The sequence below is a fragment of the Anabrus simplex genome, chromosome 4 (genome assembly GCF_040414725.1).
Source record: "Anabrus simplex isolate iqAnaSimp1 chromosome 4, ASM4041472v1, whole genome shotgun sequence".
Lineage (NCBI taxonomy): Eukaryota > Metazoa > Arthropoda > Insecta > Orthoptera > Tettigoniidae > Anabrus > Anabrus simplex.
In genome coordinates this window covers 161192904-161209984 of record NC_090268.1, presented here as the reverse complement: position 1 = coordinate 161209984, position 17081 = coordinate 161192904, and the positions used below count along the sequence as shown (strand labels likewise).

The following is a 17081-nucleotide window of genomic DNA, read 5'->3' as shown; positions in this document are numbered from 1 at the left end:
TTCGAGTTATCGGAGGCTCTTCTTCTCCGTTGTTGGCCGCTATCCAGGTTCAGTCGTCGTCTACACGGATGGTTCAAGGACAGATACGAAGGTGGGCTGTGCGTTCGTTGTTGACAATCATAGGTTTCTTTTCGCTCTTCCGGAAACCTGTAGTGTGTACACAGTAGAGCCCTTTGCTATCTGTAGAGCTTTGCGGTACACACTACAATGAACGCCGACATTTTCTTGTGTGTACTGACTCCTTGAGTTCACTCCAGTCTATCGATGCCTGTTTCCCTCGGCACATGGGCATGGAAACGAGTTAGCAGATAAGGCTGCCAAGGAGACAGTTACAGTGCTTCCGTTGCCTTTCAAGGTTCCAGCAAGTGATATTCGCTCTCAGCTGAGACATCTGGTTATGTCCCTTTGGGAGATGGAGTGGCAGGCCATTCCACTTCCCAATAAGCTGAGAGCGATAAAAGGAACAACGAAGGTATGGAGGACTTCCCTTCGGGCTTCGCGGAGGGAAGCCGTGGTATTATGTCGTCTTCGGATCGGCCACGGTATCGTAATTCACTCGCATCTTTTGAAAGGAGAACACCCTCCGGTGTGTACCTGCGGCGACCATCTTATGTAACTCTTGAATCAAACCAGCAATACATGCAAGGGCGACACTCAACACCGCCTAAGAAAGTGAAGTGCCAGCAAGCAATTTCAGCTCACAAACTCATGTACACTGTGTTTTGGGATAGGCAGGCTGCTCTGCTTGTGAATTTTTTGCACCAGGTTGACATATTAAGTGCCAAAAGTTATTGTGAGGCCTTACGTAAACTCATGGCATGGCATGCTAACAAGGGGGATTCTTTTGCTTCATGACACAGATAATGGAACCCAAAACATCATCTCTTCATTTGGTTGGGAACAATTTGATCATACTCTGTATAGCCCTGACCCAGTGACTACAACTTGTTTCTGCATGTGAAAAAGCATCTGGGAGGTCAGCGGCATGGTGATTATATAAAAACCACTGTGCTGCACTGGCTGGAACATCAGGAGGCAGATAAATATGAGGATGACAGAGGAAGTGGCTGTGCAGTTTGGGTACGGAACTGTCAGCTTGCATTTGGGTGATAGTGTATTCGAACCCCACTGTTGGCAGCTGTGAAGATGGGTTTCCGTGGTTTTCCATTTCTACACCAGGCAAATGCTGAGGCTGCACCTCCATTAAGGCTATGGTTGCTTCCTTCCCACCCCTAGCCCTATCCAATCATTGCCATAAGACCTATCTGTGTCCGTGCGATGTAAAGCGGATTGGAAAAATAATTAAATATGAGGATGAAATTCAGAATCTGGTTCCACAAAATTAGAAGTGCCTTAATATGCTTGGAACTTATGTTGAGAAGTAGACTAAGGTACAGGCTTACATACACATAAAAGAAATGTTTACAAGTTTAAATTATTTTTTATATATTAAAAAAATTCATCCTTATAAAAACATGGCAGTTCATAACCACTTCCACTAAATCTAAACACTTATAACAATTTCAAATTCTATGTAATCACTTCCACTGCATCAGGACAGTTTATTCTCTTGGTATAGCTGCCACAAAGAGCCACGTGTGTGCCTGAAATGCATTATAGAAAAAATACAGATTAGTAATTTGGTTTAAAATAAAGGGAAAACCATTTTATATCTAGTTTCAAGGAAGTACAATTCATCTTTAGAGAATGCCACCAATCCCACCAATACTCCGCACATCCCTCAAAAAACAAATTTAAAATACTAATATGCGAATACTGATCTATAGTAGGAAACCAGTTGTATGTTTAAAATTATCTATCTGTTGTTCAGTGCTCTGAAGGAAACTCTGAATCATCTTCAGAAAAAAAAAAAAAAATTCTGATGAAATTAGTTTGAGTATGACTGCAAGGAGCAGGATGATTGCTAAATGTATTCAATCAGATGAATCCTTGCAACAGTACTTGCAGGAGGTGAGCAATAACCAACTACAGCACTCGGTGAGCACGAACAACATAACCTACATCCCTATTACAAAGAAAGGCGACGTGAAAGACGGCATCATCTATTGAATAATTGTCCTTAAATAACATGAAAATGCATAAGATACATCTGAAAACGTGATCAGGAAGGTAAAAGACAAAAGTGAGAACGTTGTGCTGTACTAGAATATAAAGGCTAAAATCATGGTGACTGCAGAAAGCATGGTTGTCAAGGCGAATGGCAACGGCCAATGATAAACTGGAGATTTAATCTTCCCATGTTCTAAAATTAATCATGAAGGTGACTGCACTAATAGAGGAGTGTATGTAAGTCATAAGGGAATGAAAAGTTCTAGAAATAATTAGAAAAATATTTACAGAATCTAGGACAACTAAAAAGATGTACAATAAGATATGAAAGGTCCAGCTTATAATGTAGTATATCTTAACAACAGCTTCTCAGTGAGCTGTAGTCAGATTTGGCTGATTCACTCTCATAGATGAATAACAGGACCAAAAATGTGTTGTTACCAATATACAAATGTGTATATTTACAATTTCAATGAATACTACTCACTTGGTAAGCACCTTAAATTGTTGTAAACAAGATAAGGTTTACCAGAACACAACTTATTTATTTGCTTCACATAGAAATTTACAGTAATAAACATAAAATTGTCTTGAAGCAAAGTAGATAATTAAGCTTGAGAGAGTTTCTGTTTCTGTACACTATATACACTTTGAATGTATTTACACTAACTTCTATCTTGAAAAGATAGTTCGTGAGAATATTCAGTTCCTGATAGTCGAAAACTATCAGTTTCACTAGCATAGAGTAGCGAAGAGAGTTCCTTCTAACTGGAAGTGTCAGAGTTCATGAGCTTGCACTGAAGGAAAGCTAAGTACACTATTAGAGAATCTAATGTGTGTGTGTCGAAGCCTGAGTGAGGTGAGATTGGGGATGTGTAGAGTACAGCATCGGGGCTTGACTTGGATGGAGTGGGGTACCTCCGTGGGTCGTACGACGACCTGAAATAATCCTGGATCTGCACACTGGCCCAAAGGAAAACACGGACCCTTCGATTTATCGGAGGCTCTTCCTGTCCGTTGTTGGCCGCTATCCAGGTTCATTCGTCGTCTACAAGGATGGTTCAAAGACAGATACGAAGGTGGGCTGTGCTCTTTTTGCTCTTCCGGCAACCTGTACTGTGTACACAGCAGAGCTCTATGCTATCTGTGAGGCTCTGCGGTACGCACTGTACAATGAGCGCCGACACTTTCTTCTGTGTACTGACTCCTTGAGTTTGCTCCAGTCTATAGATACCTGTTTCCCTCGGCACCCTCTGGTGCAGCTAATCCAGGACCTGCTGGCCGGGTGTTGGGATGCTGGGCACCAGAATCACGTTTCTGTGGCTCCCAAGCCACATGGGCATCGAGGGAAACGAGTTAGTAGATCAGGCTGCCAAGGAGGCAGTTACACTGCCCCCGTTGCCTTTCAAGGTTCCAGTAAGTGATATTCGCTCCCAGCTGAGACATCTGGTTATGTCCCATTGGGAGATGGAGTGGCAGGCCATTCCACTTCCCAATAAGCTGAGAGCGATAAAAGGAACAACGAAGGTATGGAGGACTTCCCTTCGGGCTTCGCGGAGGGAAGCCGTGGTATTATGTCGTCTTCGGATCTGCCACGGTATCTGGACTCACACGCATCTTTTGAAAGGAGAATCCCCTCCGGTGTATACCTGCGGCGACCATCTTACCGTGGTGCACATCCTTACGGAGTGTGTGGACCTGCTCGATCTGCGCCGTAGTCTTAACCTTCCGAGTACTATCTCCCTTATCTTGCGTGGTGACGAGCAGTCAGCAGACCTCGTCGTCCGCTTTATGAGGGATAGTGGACTGTTTTATCGTGTGTGATGCTGTCCTTTGTCCTAGTGTGTTTTGTGTCACTTTCGCTTTTACCCTATTGACTTAATTTTAGTTTGTGTTGCGTATTTTAATGTGTTATTTTAACATCTCTCGTAAATGATGTACTACCAGGCAATGCCTTATTCTTTTGTTTTCCTGTAGATTATCTTATTTTATTAGAAAATAAGGCATTGCGTATTAGATCCACTGATTGTTTTAATCTCACCCTCATATTTCTCCATCATTTTTTTTTTTTTTTAACTCTAGTCAGTGGATATGTTTTTAAAATTTTAACATCATCTCTCATGTCGTTTATCTCGTTCCATTAGGGGCCGATGACCTTCGATGTTAGGCCCCTTTAAACAACAAGCATCATCATCATCATCATCATGGACTTGGATGAAGGAACGGGAACTTGGAGCAGTGACCTGAGGTGAAACCTCATACTACCAGAATTCCGTCCACCTGGTCGAGACACGTTTTCAAGAGGTGTAGCGTCCATGTTCGACGTACAGTGTATTCTGGAGCAGGACACCAGGAGAATCCTGGAGAGTGACAGACAGGGAGCACCTTTTATACTGCACTCGACGTTACAGGCACGCGCACTGAAGACTGCGCGTCGAGTCTCGAAATATCCACGCTTGCGTGCGTGCGGCTGGCTGGCGCTGAGCGGAGAGAGCGGAGGACATACAACATAAATAATGCTGAATTTCTTGTTGCTGGATGATGTTATTAATAAATTAGGTTTATACATAAAATGTATGTAAAGAAAGAATAAGGATTACATTGTGAGATAAAGCAGTATTATATAATGTATAAAGAGTATATCAGAACTATACCGATTTTTTAAAAAATCAGGAATACTCTTCGTGTTGATGCTGATGTTGATGCTTGTTGTTTGAAGGAGCCTAACATCTAGGTCATTGGCCCCTAACGGTTCGAAATGTAATGACAAATTAAAATTACAAAATTATCCACTGACTAAAATAAATGTCATGAAGAATGAATGGAGGGATATGAATTTAAAACAATCAGTGGATCCGACCAAAAAACTAACATAAAAAATAGTATTACGGACCAAGGGACCACTTCCAATGCACAATCCTGAATTGAGGAGGCTTGTTGGCTAAAGGGGTCCAAAATCCATGTCAACGGATTCTCATAATAATAATAATAATAATAATAATAATAATAATAATAATAATAATAATAATAATAGTACCTGTTCCGAGGTATCTGTGGAACAGCAGAGGTGAAAGAAGGTGCGGGGGTGAACAGGTCTCGGGCTACGAAATTAAAGTTAATTTAAATTTTAACAAGGTTATATTTTTTTTGCAAAATCAAGAAATAACAAGAATGGCAGGTACAGAGTAGCAAAGCCACTATTCGAGAATGTACAATTACAGAGTTACAGGATTTGGGCTCCGAGAGCCAGACACACAATTCTTGAGCAATTAGCCCAACTTTACGATATACAGAATTCAACAAAGGGGTAGAAGACCCCAATCATGCCCAGGAGCACTTGCTCCCAATTACACAGTAAAGCCTCCTCGAGGCGCGCAGAAAACAACTTTTATTTTGGAAAGAGCAACCAGCTCTCAAAGTTCTAGCCTATCAAAGGTCACACCAAATTCCACCTTCAAGCTGTCCTCCAAGGACATAGACACAGGGGTACAAATACCCAATCTACTGAGGCCTATTAAGTGAAGAAACGGAAATATTACATAGCCTCGACAACACCAACTTGAGAGGAGGCACAACTGCACTCCTAATATATTTTACTAAAACCTACTTGGCACTAGGCCGCTTATGCAAGGGCTAATCCCATACTAATGAGGTGACCTATATGAGGAAATAATTTACATTACGTTAAGGAAGAAACGGTTGTGAAAAATAAGTTCACCTCAATGCAATATGAGTGGGAGCTCGAGAGGGTTAAGCACACTCTATCCCGATTTGTAATTTAAAAAGATAGAATAGATACCAAGTGTTTTTACATTTTAAGGGAAGTTACATGGTAAAAGGCTTCGGACCTGCCCCGAGAGTTAAACTGCTGAGCTAGCAAGAAAAGAAGTTATTAAACGGCCATTACCTTGTGGATGAACTGCTGCCCGAAGAAAGAGGCGCTTCCCGCCCCCTGCTACGTACTTTACACACTGAAAGATGTTACTGAAGTGGCTCAGAGACCCGAAAATCAGCAGTTTATATACTCTCGCGGAAAGTTCGAGGCGTTTCAGGAATGAAAACACCCTCCCACAAGAATTTTATTGGCTAGGGTTAAGCAACATATCCCCTTTGGAGAAGATACACCTGATTGGTCATAAATTAATTAAAGAAATTCGGGATTGGCTAAATTCAAAACAAGGGGAAAGAAAGGGTTATACAGCCAACTTAAACAATAACAGAAAGAAATTTAACAAGGAACAAACTTTTGAAATAAAAATTTCTCCAAAAAACAGTTCTTTCACTTCGCACTAGGGTGCACCATTGTAGTTCTTCAGTAGTGTCCTCTAGAAGAGAAAGTTCACACTTCTTACTACAGGTAAAACAAAAATACATCGAAAACGACCCAGTTCAGAAACTTCATATTTTCCAAGTAGTGACATCTTCTGAGAAACTTGAAAATTAACACATTAGATAAAGTTCAGACTTCCTCCAGTAGGGGAGTTTCAACAGGCGCAAAGTTTGAATTAGCGACGTGGATGTGTACCACCCGGTACAGTACCTATCGCTAGTAAAGTAGAACCAAGGTATTTTTCATGTTGCGGTACTAATCAAAAGTAGCGTAGACTCACGGTATTCCACACACGATGGTACAACTCACAAGTATTGTACGTTGCACAGGTAACGCAGACCTAGGCTGTTTCTCACCTAACAGTGCCACTCATAGGCAACGCAAAATGATGAGGTTCCTCACCATACGAGCTAAAAAGTTTCCATATGGCCTCAAAGAACTTTAAGACAAGTAGGAATATTTTTACTTGCAAGAATGTTTTATTACATAGAAAAATAAGAGAGAAGTGCATATGTTAAGCACACTTCATCAAACCACATTCTATTCCATCAAGACTTAGGGCTGGTGTTATAATAGAAGTTTAGACTGTTGGTTCAGTTTAAACTTCGATTTATCTGTTAGTTGTGTATTATAAAACTTAATCTTAGGTTTAACTAGAGATTAATTTTACTGCCAATCATGTAGCGTTTAAACTGAAGTTTAAGAATACATAACCTTACAACATGGCAGAACAAATGGATCTGGAAGATATTTTTGAGGCGTTTGAAAAAATACTAAGCGATGATGAAGAAGTGGTTCAAATTATGGGCAATACGAGTTTTCCGAGCAAGGGGACATCACCTTCATATATGGAATGAGCGGCCGATGACTTTCGATGTTAGGCCCCTTAAAACAAGCATCATCATCATATATGGAATGAAAAATAGCTTACAAAACAGACTATCATAACCCTATTTCAAAAAATTGGTGCTAGAATAAAACATGCAACGAAAAGGTAAGAATATAAAAATGACCTTTTGAACTGTTCGAATGTCAAAAGTGTAAATTTTAGAAAATTGCGGTTATCTGCCTCCCGCAGTACGGTACCTTTATTAAAATGGGAGATTTCAAAGGAATTCATAAGGCCACTGTTTCATGGACAAAATAAATATTTATGTACTAATTGCACAAGCAATTCTATTTCTTTACAAGTAAAATTAGGTCAACGTTTATTGCTTTTAACCGCCATTTTACCTACAAGAAGCAAAGAAAACATTATCGATACTCATCTTTTCTTGCAAGTCACTGCTACCAAGATAGTACATTTCCTTCTTCACCTCAGTTTAACTTAGGCCGGCCATTATAAGACTCAACATAGGTTTAACCTCAAGTTACAGTTTAACTCAATCTTCAATTTAAACCCTCATTATAATACTGGTCCTAAGGGAGGAAAGTGGGTGAAGAAACCTAAATGCATCTTGAGGTTCAACTATGTTACAAAGGAAGTTGACTGCTCATCAACACCTCTCTTATTATTCAATCCTCCATAAGACCATAAAGTGGAGTGAGAAAATGGCCCTGTGGCTCAACTACTGTGGACTTCTCAATGCATTTAGGGTGAAAAATACGCAGAAACCTCAAAATAAAGTATAACAACTTTCTCATGAACGAGGCAAGAGTTTAGGCTTCTGTCAATGCTGAAGAATCGCAGGATTTAGTACAACCCAGACACCAACTGGAAGAACACCCAAGCTTGATGATGATGATGATGATGCTTGTTGTTTAGAGGGACCTAACATCTAGGTCATCGGCCCCTATGTTACAAAATGAGACGAAATGGGATTACAATTTAACCCTTTCGGGTCCAATTGATTTTCCACCTGCATCCTGCACAGGTCCAATTTGACATTAGGCAAATATGGGAAGGAAATACTCACAAAAGTATAAAGCTGAATTTTTACATTAATAATACGAACTGCAAATTTATTTATTATCACTCAAGTTAACCACATTATCAGCGATATTTTTTTAAGTATGGTACTTCCGGAAGCATTTGTTCGGGTGTAGTCCTGGGTTCCCTGGACAGGTCTCACAAAATAATGATGTCTCCTTCCTGCCTCCTTTCACTTTCCTGTCAGAACACCGGCACAGTCCTTGTTTTTTTTTCCTGACGAGCATCTATGATGTGTAGCTTCCCGTTCAGTTGAAGTTCTTCGTCACAGCTGTTCCGTCGGCCGCGTTTACGGGCATGTTTGTTCCCAACGTCCCCAACAAGCCCCATAATAACTCGGTCCCTGAAAGTCTTGTGATTCACCCCGGGCTTATTTTCTGCCGTTTGTTGCAAGTTATATAGGTGAAAACTGTTCACCAAAGCTAACTCCAACACCCAGAAGTACAATTTCCTCCAACACTTCAGACTTTTCACTACAAAACCATAAGATGAGCAGTAGTGATCAGCACGATCGACCCCTCGCATTTTGCCTGTGTAATCTATAATGGCAACAGGCTTCAAAATTCTTTCTTCTCCTTGTCCATTACGGTTGTGTCTGACTACCTCCACCATTGATGGGTTGTGCCATGTACCAAGAACTGACACAGTGCGCTTGTCTTTCCACGAAAATACAATGATCTTTTCTTCCTTCCACAGAGCACAAATTTCATGCTTCTTCAGATTTAGCCTCCTATCTTTCAGCTGAGGTGGTAGTCCCTTCCGATTCAACAGTCCCAGTTAGGTGAATTTTCCTTTTCAAGAGTTCTCTTGCCAGTTTCATACTAGTGTAAAATCGATCAGTAAACAAATTATAACCTACAACTTGAGTAACGTGAAGTTCGTCTGTCACCAGCTGTAGAACTATTCTACTGCCAAATGTCAAACCAGGGAAAAGTAAATTTAGCGTAGTAAACGAGCCAAAGTAAGGAATCATGGACAAAACATACCCATTCAATGCATCAGCAATAACATATATACTAATCCCCCACTTTGTTGGTTTTCGTGGATTGTACATTTTGAAAAGGACACGCCCCTTGAAGCTTACAGTCGATTCGTTAACTGACAGATACTGACTTGGCCTATAAAATTCCAAGAATGACTTCCCTACACATTATAAGACACTTCTAACTTTACTCATTCTTGTTACCATTGTTGATGCACTTGATTGTGGAGGGGGTGAAACATGAAAGCCCCAGAATATCTGAAGAAATAGTTTCCGAGAAAAAATGTCCTTACAGAAGGTCGATGAAGAGAGCCACAAGTCTATCTTCCATGTCATTTTCCTCCTCACTCGAAATATCATACTCAGATTCAGGAATACTAATGTCACCATCAGAATCCGTCAAGTGGTGGTGGTGGTGGTGATTTTTGTTTTAAGAGGAAGTACAACGAGGTAATCATCCTCTCTGAACAAATAAGTGGAAAAGAAATTTAAAATATAAAACAAAATTGTTTATTCAACAAAGGATTTTGGAAACGCAGTACAAAATAAAACAAAAAATAATTATAAAACTAGGCCGAAAGGATTACTAACGTATCAAAAGGGAACGTACGTTCCCTGAGTAACAGTACACTTGTAATTTACATACCCTTGATAAGTCGACTGTCGCACATAAAGCGGATGACGAGATCAGCAATAGTCGCGTCATCGGCTAGTATGCGTTCGAGTGTTTCCTGCAGGCCGAGGCTCCGTCTTAGGCCAGAGAGATCGGCGCACTCTGTGAGGATGTGGGCCACGGTGAATTCGGCACCACAAGAACACACTGGGGGGTCTTCCCTCTTTAGGAGATAAGAGTGCGTGGATCGTAAATGACCTATCCTCAGCCTGCACAGTATTATGGCCTCTCTCCGTGAAGGTCGGAAAGAGGACCGCCACACGGTAGTTGTCTTCTTAATTGCTCTCAGCTTGTTGGGAGTTCGGATATCTAGCCACTCCGATTCCCAGAACGCCAAGATAGTTCGACGTAGCTGAGAACAAATATCCTTAGCAGGTACATTGACGGGTCTTGGAGGTAAAAGTGCAGCTTCCTTTGCTGCTTCATCCGCAAGTTCGTTTCCCGCAATCCCAACGTGGCTTGGAAGCCACGCGAAAGTAATTCTGGTGCTAGCATCGCTTAACCTGGCTAGAAGGTCATGTATCTGCTGCACCAGTGGGTGTTGCGAGAAACAGGTTTCAATAGACTGCAGAGAGCTTAACGAATCGGTACACAACAGAAAGTGGCTTCTTTCGTCACGCAGTGCAAACTGCAGAGCCTCTAAGATGGCGTAAAGCTCTGCAGTATACACGCTACATACTTTAGGGGGCGAGATCTTCGTACTCATATCATCAATGACAAAAGAGCAACCAACATTATCTCCGATTTTAGAACCATCCGTGAAGATAAGTCCCGCGGCCGGATATTGGTGAACAAAGTCCTGGAAATACCTCCGATGAACGGAGGAATCCGTGTTCACCTTGGGTCCACGGAGCAGATCTAGACGTATATCCGGTCGCGGAACCAACCACGGAGGTACCTCGCTAAGAGTTCGTTCAAGACAACCACCGATATCAATATTCAAATCATGACACAAGCTATCAATCCGAAACCCAACCGGCCGTGTGGCATTCGGCCGGTCTTGGCACCGCTGGTGGTATTGGGTGCGATAGATGCATTGATAGCTTGGATGTAGCGGCATTTCACGAATTTTGGCAGCGTACGTTAGGAGTAACTGCTGCCTCCTTATCCGTAAAGGTGGAACTCCCGCTTCAGCGAGCAGGCTGGGAATGGGGCTAGTACGGAAAGCACACGTTGCCAGCCTTACTCCACTATGGTGAATACTGTCTAAAAGGCTCAGCGTAGATTTTGATGCTGAGCCATAAGCCGCACTTCCATAGTCAATTCGGGAGAGGACCGTCGCCGTGTAAAATCGTAGCAGTACCGCACGGTCAGCCCCTCACAAAGTGCCGCTGAGAAACTTAAGCATGTTAAGTCTCTTCATGCAGGCAACCTTTAACTGACGGATGTGGGGCTGCCACGTAAGTCTCTTATCAAAATGGAGACCCAGGAATTTGCAGGTGTCAAACACTGGTAAGACACTGTTTCCCAAGCGGAGCTCTGGTTCGGGATGCACAGGCCGACGTCGACAGAAGTGTACAACTGAGGTTTTCGCTGCTGAAAATCGAAAACCATGTTGCAGGGCCCATCTGTCGACTCGGTTAATAGCTTGCTGTAGCTGTCTCTCTGCAAACGCCACCCTTCCGGAGCTGTAATGTAGAGCTAAGTCGTCTACATACAGCGATGGAACGACTGCGGGCCCAGCAGCGGCAACTATGCCGTTGATGGCGATTGCGAACAACGTGACACTCAGTACCGATCCCTGAGGTACTCCATTTTCCTGAACGTAATATTGAGAAAATGCATTCCCTACTCGGACTCGAAAGAGACGGAGGGACATGAAGTTCTCAATAAACGTAGGCAAATTTCCCCGAAATCCCCACTGGTGTAGAATGGAGAGAATCCCATATCGCCAGGTAGTATCATAAGCTTTTTCCAGGTCAAAAAACACGGCGACTAGGTGTTCCTTCCGGAGACAGGCCTCCTGAATGGAGCTCTCCAGTCTGACCAGATGATCAGTGGCAGACCGATGAGAGCGAAAACCGCACTGGTAGTTAGACAAGAGGCCCTCCCTTTCCATGGCCCACACAAGACGCCGGTTAACCATCCTTTCAAATAGCTTACAGAGGCCATTTGTAAGGCATATTGGCCTATAACTATCCAGAAGTTTTGGATCTTTACCTGGCTTGGGAATTGGTATTACAATTCCTTCACGCCATTGAGATGGAAACACTCCCTCACTCCATATTCTGTTGAATAGGGTGAGGATATCCTTGAGACATCTGTCACTCAAATGCTTAAGCATTTGATTATGGATTTTGTCCGGTCCAGGAGCCGTATCTCTGCATAGCGCAAGTGCACTTCGCAACTCCCACTCCGTGAAGGCCACGTTGTAGGGATGCGAAGCACTAGAGGCAAAAGAGAGATGGTGGGCCTCTGCTTCGCGCTTAATTGGAAGAAATGCAGGGTCGTATCTCCTAGAGCTGGACATATCTGCGAAATGTGACACGATGTGGTCTGCAATGACTGAAGGAATCGTAACTATATCTCCATTAATGAAGATTCCGGGTACTGAGGGCACATTCTGTACTCCGACAATACGGCGGAGTTTTGTCCACACTTGTGATGACGGAGTATGTGCCGTGATGGATGACACATACTTTTCCCACGTAGCTTTCTTACTTTCTCGAATCAAAAAACGGGCCTTCGCGCGCAGACGCTTAAATGCGATATGATTGGCCATCGTAGGATTCCGACGATAATGCTTAAAAGCCCGTCGGCGATCACGTATGGCTGCTGCAATTTCGTCCGTCCACCATGGGACCTGTTTCCGGCGACGAATACCGGACGAGGAAGGAATTGTTTCCTCTGCAGCAGCCAAAATTCCAGTAGTAATGGAAGAGACGTGGTCGTCAACAGACTCCAGCATATCATCAGCCATCACTGCGCGTTTTGTAAATTCTGGCCAATTTGCCCGCCGAAGTAACCAGCGCGTGGGTACTTCGGACTGTCTTTGATTCAAGAGAGACAGAATTATCGGGAAGTGGTCACTATCGCAGAGGTCGTCGTGAACTTGCCACCGTAGCAGGGGAACTAGCGCACGGCTACACAAAGTGACATCCAGGTGTGAGAATGTGCCATGCGCGCTACTGAAATGTGTCGGTTCCCCTGTATTGAGCACACAAAAATCAAATAGGTTGATCATTCGCTCGAGCTTCCTCCCCCTAGAACAGGAAGACGGAGAACCCCATAGTGTGTTACGGGCGTTCACATCCCCCAGCATGAGGAAAGGAGGAGGCAACTGAGCGATCAAATCTTGTAGTGCATGCATATCAAGGTTATAATCCGGTGGAAAGTACACGGTGCAAACCGTTCTCATTACTGGCAACGGAGTGCGAACTGCAACTGCATCTAGCTCAATACGGAGCGGTACTTCTTCGCTGAAGATGTCGGAGCGAACTAGGGTACAAACGCCCCCAGTTGCCGCGCCATCCACAGCTACTCTGTCTTTGGAATAAAGACGATATCCTCTCATAGTCGTGTCGTGTCCAGGTCTCAAACGAGATTCCTGTAGACAGACTATGGAGGCCGCTTAGACGGATATCAGTTGACGTAACTCAGCTAGGCGACAGTGGTAACTACTGCAGTTCCACTGCAATAGTGCCATTGTGTGGATTGGTAGTGTTGCGAAATTAGGACAATTGCTTGCCCTTCTTTTTGTCAACTACCTGCCATTTTCCGCCGTTGTTGTCGGTATTGTCGTCACCATCCACGACAATGAGTGGTTCAGTCTCCATTGTCTCCTCAGAAGAAGGAGGCGCGGTGACTGGACCCTCCGCGGACGGTGATCTTATTGGTCTGGAACAGTGGGCCTTCTTCCTGGGAGAACTAGGTTCTCCAGAAAGTGATCGAACAAGAGGGCGTATGGCCCTCTCGCTCTTGCCCACCATTTCTCTCTTTTTGGGAGGAGAGCCGGCAGATGGCTTGCCGGATTTCTTCGGTGATCCGGTGGACTCCGACTGAGTTGGAGAAGGCTCCTTCTCCAATGTTTTAAGGGAGCTCTGTGGCTTCACCTTCTCCTCCTTTATGATCTGGGCATTGGAAGGAGGGCTGGACTTTCCAGCCCTATTTGGGGAAGTCTTTCCCCCCGCCCTGTTGGGAGAGGACTTCCCAGCCGAACGTTCCTGGGAAGGGCCCTTCCCAGGCAACGTCGACAGTAACGCTCTTTTCGGTGCTTCACATGCTGAATCTCCAGTTTCTTTAGTTACTGAATTTTGTTGCTGGCTTTGACTTTTCAATCCATTTTCAGTACCGGTGTTCTGTACAAAACTCTGTGGAGTGATCTGTACGTTTGCGACCTTTTCCGCGAATGAGATGGAGAACTCCGGAGCAGCCATGGACTTGAACTTCCTCCGGGCGTCTGGATAATATAGCTTATCCAGCGTTTTTATCTCCTGGATCTTCTTCTCCCGCTTGAATGTGGGGCACTCCTTGGAGATTGGAGCATGCGTACCCGGGCAGTTGACGCACACAGGTGGTGGTGTGCATTCAACCCCAGCATGCTCGCACTTCCCACACATTTTGCAGGTCGTCGAACCTGTACATCGCAATGAGGTGTGGCCAAACTTTTGACAGTTATAACACCTCATTGGTGCCGGAATGTACGGACGAACAGTCAGGCGATACATTGCTACCTTTATTCGTTCAGGTATGGTCTCAGCGTCGAAGGTAAGGATGAAAGCACCCGTATCGAGTAGCTTATCACCCACACGCCTCTTCAACCTCTTCACGTCGGTTACGCCCCGACGTGCTAAGTACCGGATCATTGTATCATCGGAAGACTTAACCAAATCCCTGTGGAATATTACTCCCTTGCAGGAGTTAAGGGTTTGGTGCTTCTCGATTTTCACCTCTACCTTTCCGAATAACTTGGCTTTAAGTAGCCGTCTGGACTGTTCAGCCGTAGATGTCTTAATAAGTACGGATCCATCGCGGAGCTTGCACATCTCGTCGACTTCACCAGCAACAATTTCTTCGATGGAATTGCTGATCATGAAAGGACATTCATCAAGAAAACTCTTACCATCGACCCTGGAAGCAACCAGGAATCGAGGAAGACGTTCGTCACTTACATAATCCACTGGAACTGGAGTATACCGCTTGCGTTTCTTGGCAATCTTGGACGCAGTTTTTTGAAGGGTGCCACCCTTTGAATTAGTAGAAAGTGAAGAGATGGTGGTGGTGGTGATTGTTTTAAGAGGAAGTACAACTGGGCAACCATCCTCTATATAACACTAATCAGAGAGAAAATTGGAAGGGACCCGACACTTCGAAAAATGAAGATATCAGCCAAAGGAAGACAAGGGCCACGAAGGGCGTGAAAATGAAAGACTCCCTAGCCCTCGCAAACCTAATAGCGTCGGGGTCGGAAAAGAACAAGAGTTGACCAAGAGAGATCGGATAGGATAGATGAAAGTGAGGAGCCTGGCACAAGTAAGTGGAAGCAATGCCAGGACTCAGCTAAGGGCCCCGCGGTTGCCAACCCACGCTCCAAAGTTCAGAGCCCCTGGGGCCCCTTCAGGGTGTCCACCAAATCCAGATTTTAAAATTCCCTGACATTTCCCTGTTTTCCAGACATAAAAACCAGTTTTTTCCCTGACACCTGATGACAAAAAACAATTATAAAGGAAGTGTCAGTAATATTAAAATACATTTAAAAAACTTAACATCCAAAAAAATAAATGAGCAATTAATGTGCATATTAAAACTTGGAAGTTTAATTTAGTCTGATTAAATTCACTTTAAGTTTTTTTACATGTATTACCATTACTGCTTCAGCGAAGAAACTTCTTTGTAGCCACCAACGACTCGAGCTTCTGCCATCACCCTCCACTTCTTTTCTTTTAATTCTTTCAGCAACAAAGCGGCCTTTCTTTTATTTTTTGCAAAGAATCTTCTACTTCCGATAGTTCACGTTTCTCCTTTAGATTTTGAACGTACAAAGCATGAGCACTCCTTGCAGCATGGAACATGTTCTTATTAATGGAGATCTTTTCAATTCCACCAGGGTTTGGGATAGCATCATATATTATTCTTTGTGCTACAAGGGATACTTGTAGCATGTTCTCTACTATAATTTCTTTATTAACAGGAAAACCACATTCAAGTGAAGCATTTCCATGAAACAATATTAGTATCATTTTGAGAAATGAAGCCAACTTTTCTATTTTCAAATTTACTATTGGAAGAACAGTGCGAAGCCAAAAGTGATCTAACCTCTTGCCTTTAGAATACAAAGAATTCACTTCTTTCAAAGTATAATTCTCACAAACAGAAGTGAACTCCCTTTGTACATGAATGGCTTCATTACCCGAGATCCATTTGTTTTCAACAAAGGCATTTAAAGCTATCCTTAGCAGTCTGCTGCTTAGAGGCTACTTGGCTACACTTGGATCGAAACAAGAAATTAATTTAGTCAGTTTATATGCTAGTGGTGAGCAGATGTGGCCAACAGCTGGAAACTGCAGATGATGACGACGATGATATGCCAGCGGTGACCTTTCCAGTAACTATTTGCACAAAACTACTATTCCTTTTAGACAATCTGTGCAAAACACTAATATATCTCTATCATTTAATCCAGGATTGCCACGAAGTGCTGCTTTAGCAGCATAACCTATGTCAATTTTAGAGGCAGGCAGAAGATTTTCTTTACTGTCTAAATGCGTTTTAGGAGATTTTCTGAAGACTGCAGTGACTCAGACTTAACAAACCTTGTCATGATATTTATCATCAATGAAAGATTCATAAAGGAGTGATGCAAATGGGAGATCTGTCTGAAACTTTTAGGAATGGTTCCAAATCTCCAACAAGTGATAATAAAAATGACAACTTGGCCTTAAGAACCTTATCTTTAAGTTGATACTATTTTGAAGCTGTTACAGCTTGAGATTTTCTTGTCTCTGTTTGTTCCTTCCACATATTTTTCGACATTAGGTAGGATATCTATAGCATGTTCAATGACTTGAAAATTTTCAAGCCATCTTATAGCACAATATTTCGAAGGAAATACGTTTGAACCTGAATAATGTATATAATCAGCACGACTTGCAGGAGC

General features: G+C 43.1%; 1 long non-coding RNA gene across 1 annotated transcript in view; it reads right to left on the bottom strand.

Annotated features, from left to right (window-relative positions):
* Positions 1–1439: 1439 nt before the first annotated feature.
* The window catches only part of LOC137500552 (uncharacterized), a 46750-nt gene continuing 31108 nt past the window's right edge, over positions 1440–17081 (bottom strand). Inside the window, exon 3 of the long non-coding RNA XR_011018087.1 lies at positions 1440–1604. This is a non-coding gene — a long non-coding RNA (uncharacterized lncRNA). The remainder of the gene's footprint in view (positions 1605–17081) is intronic.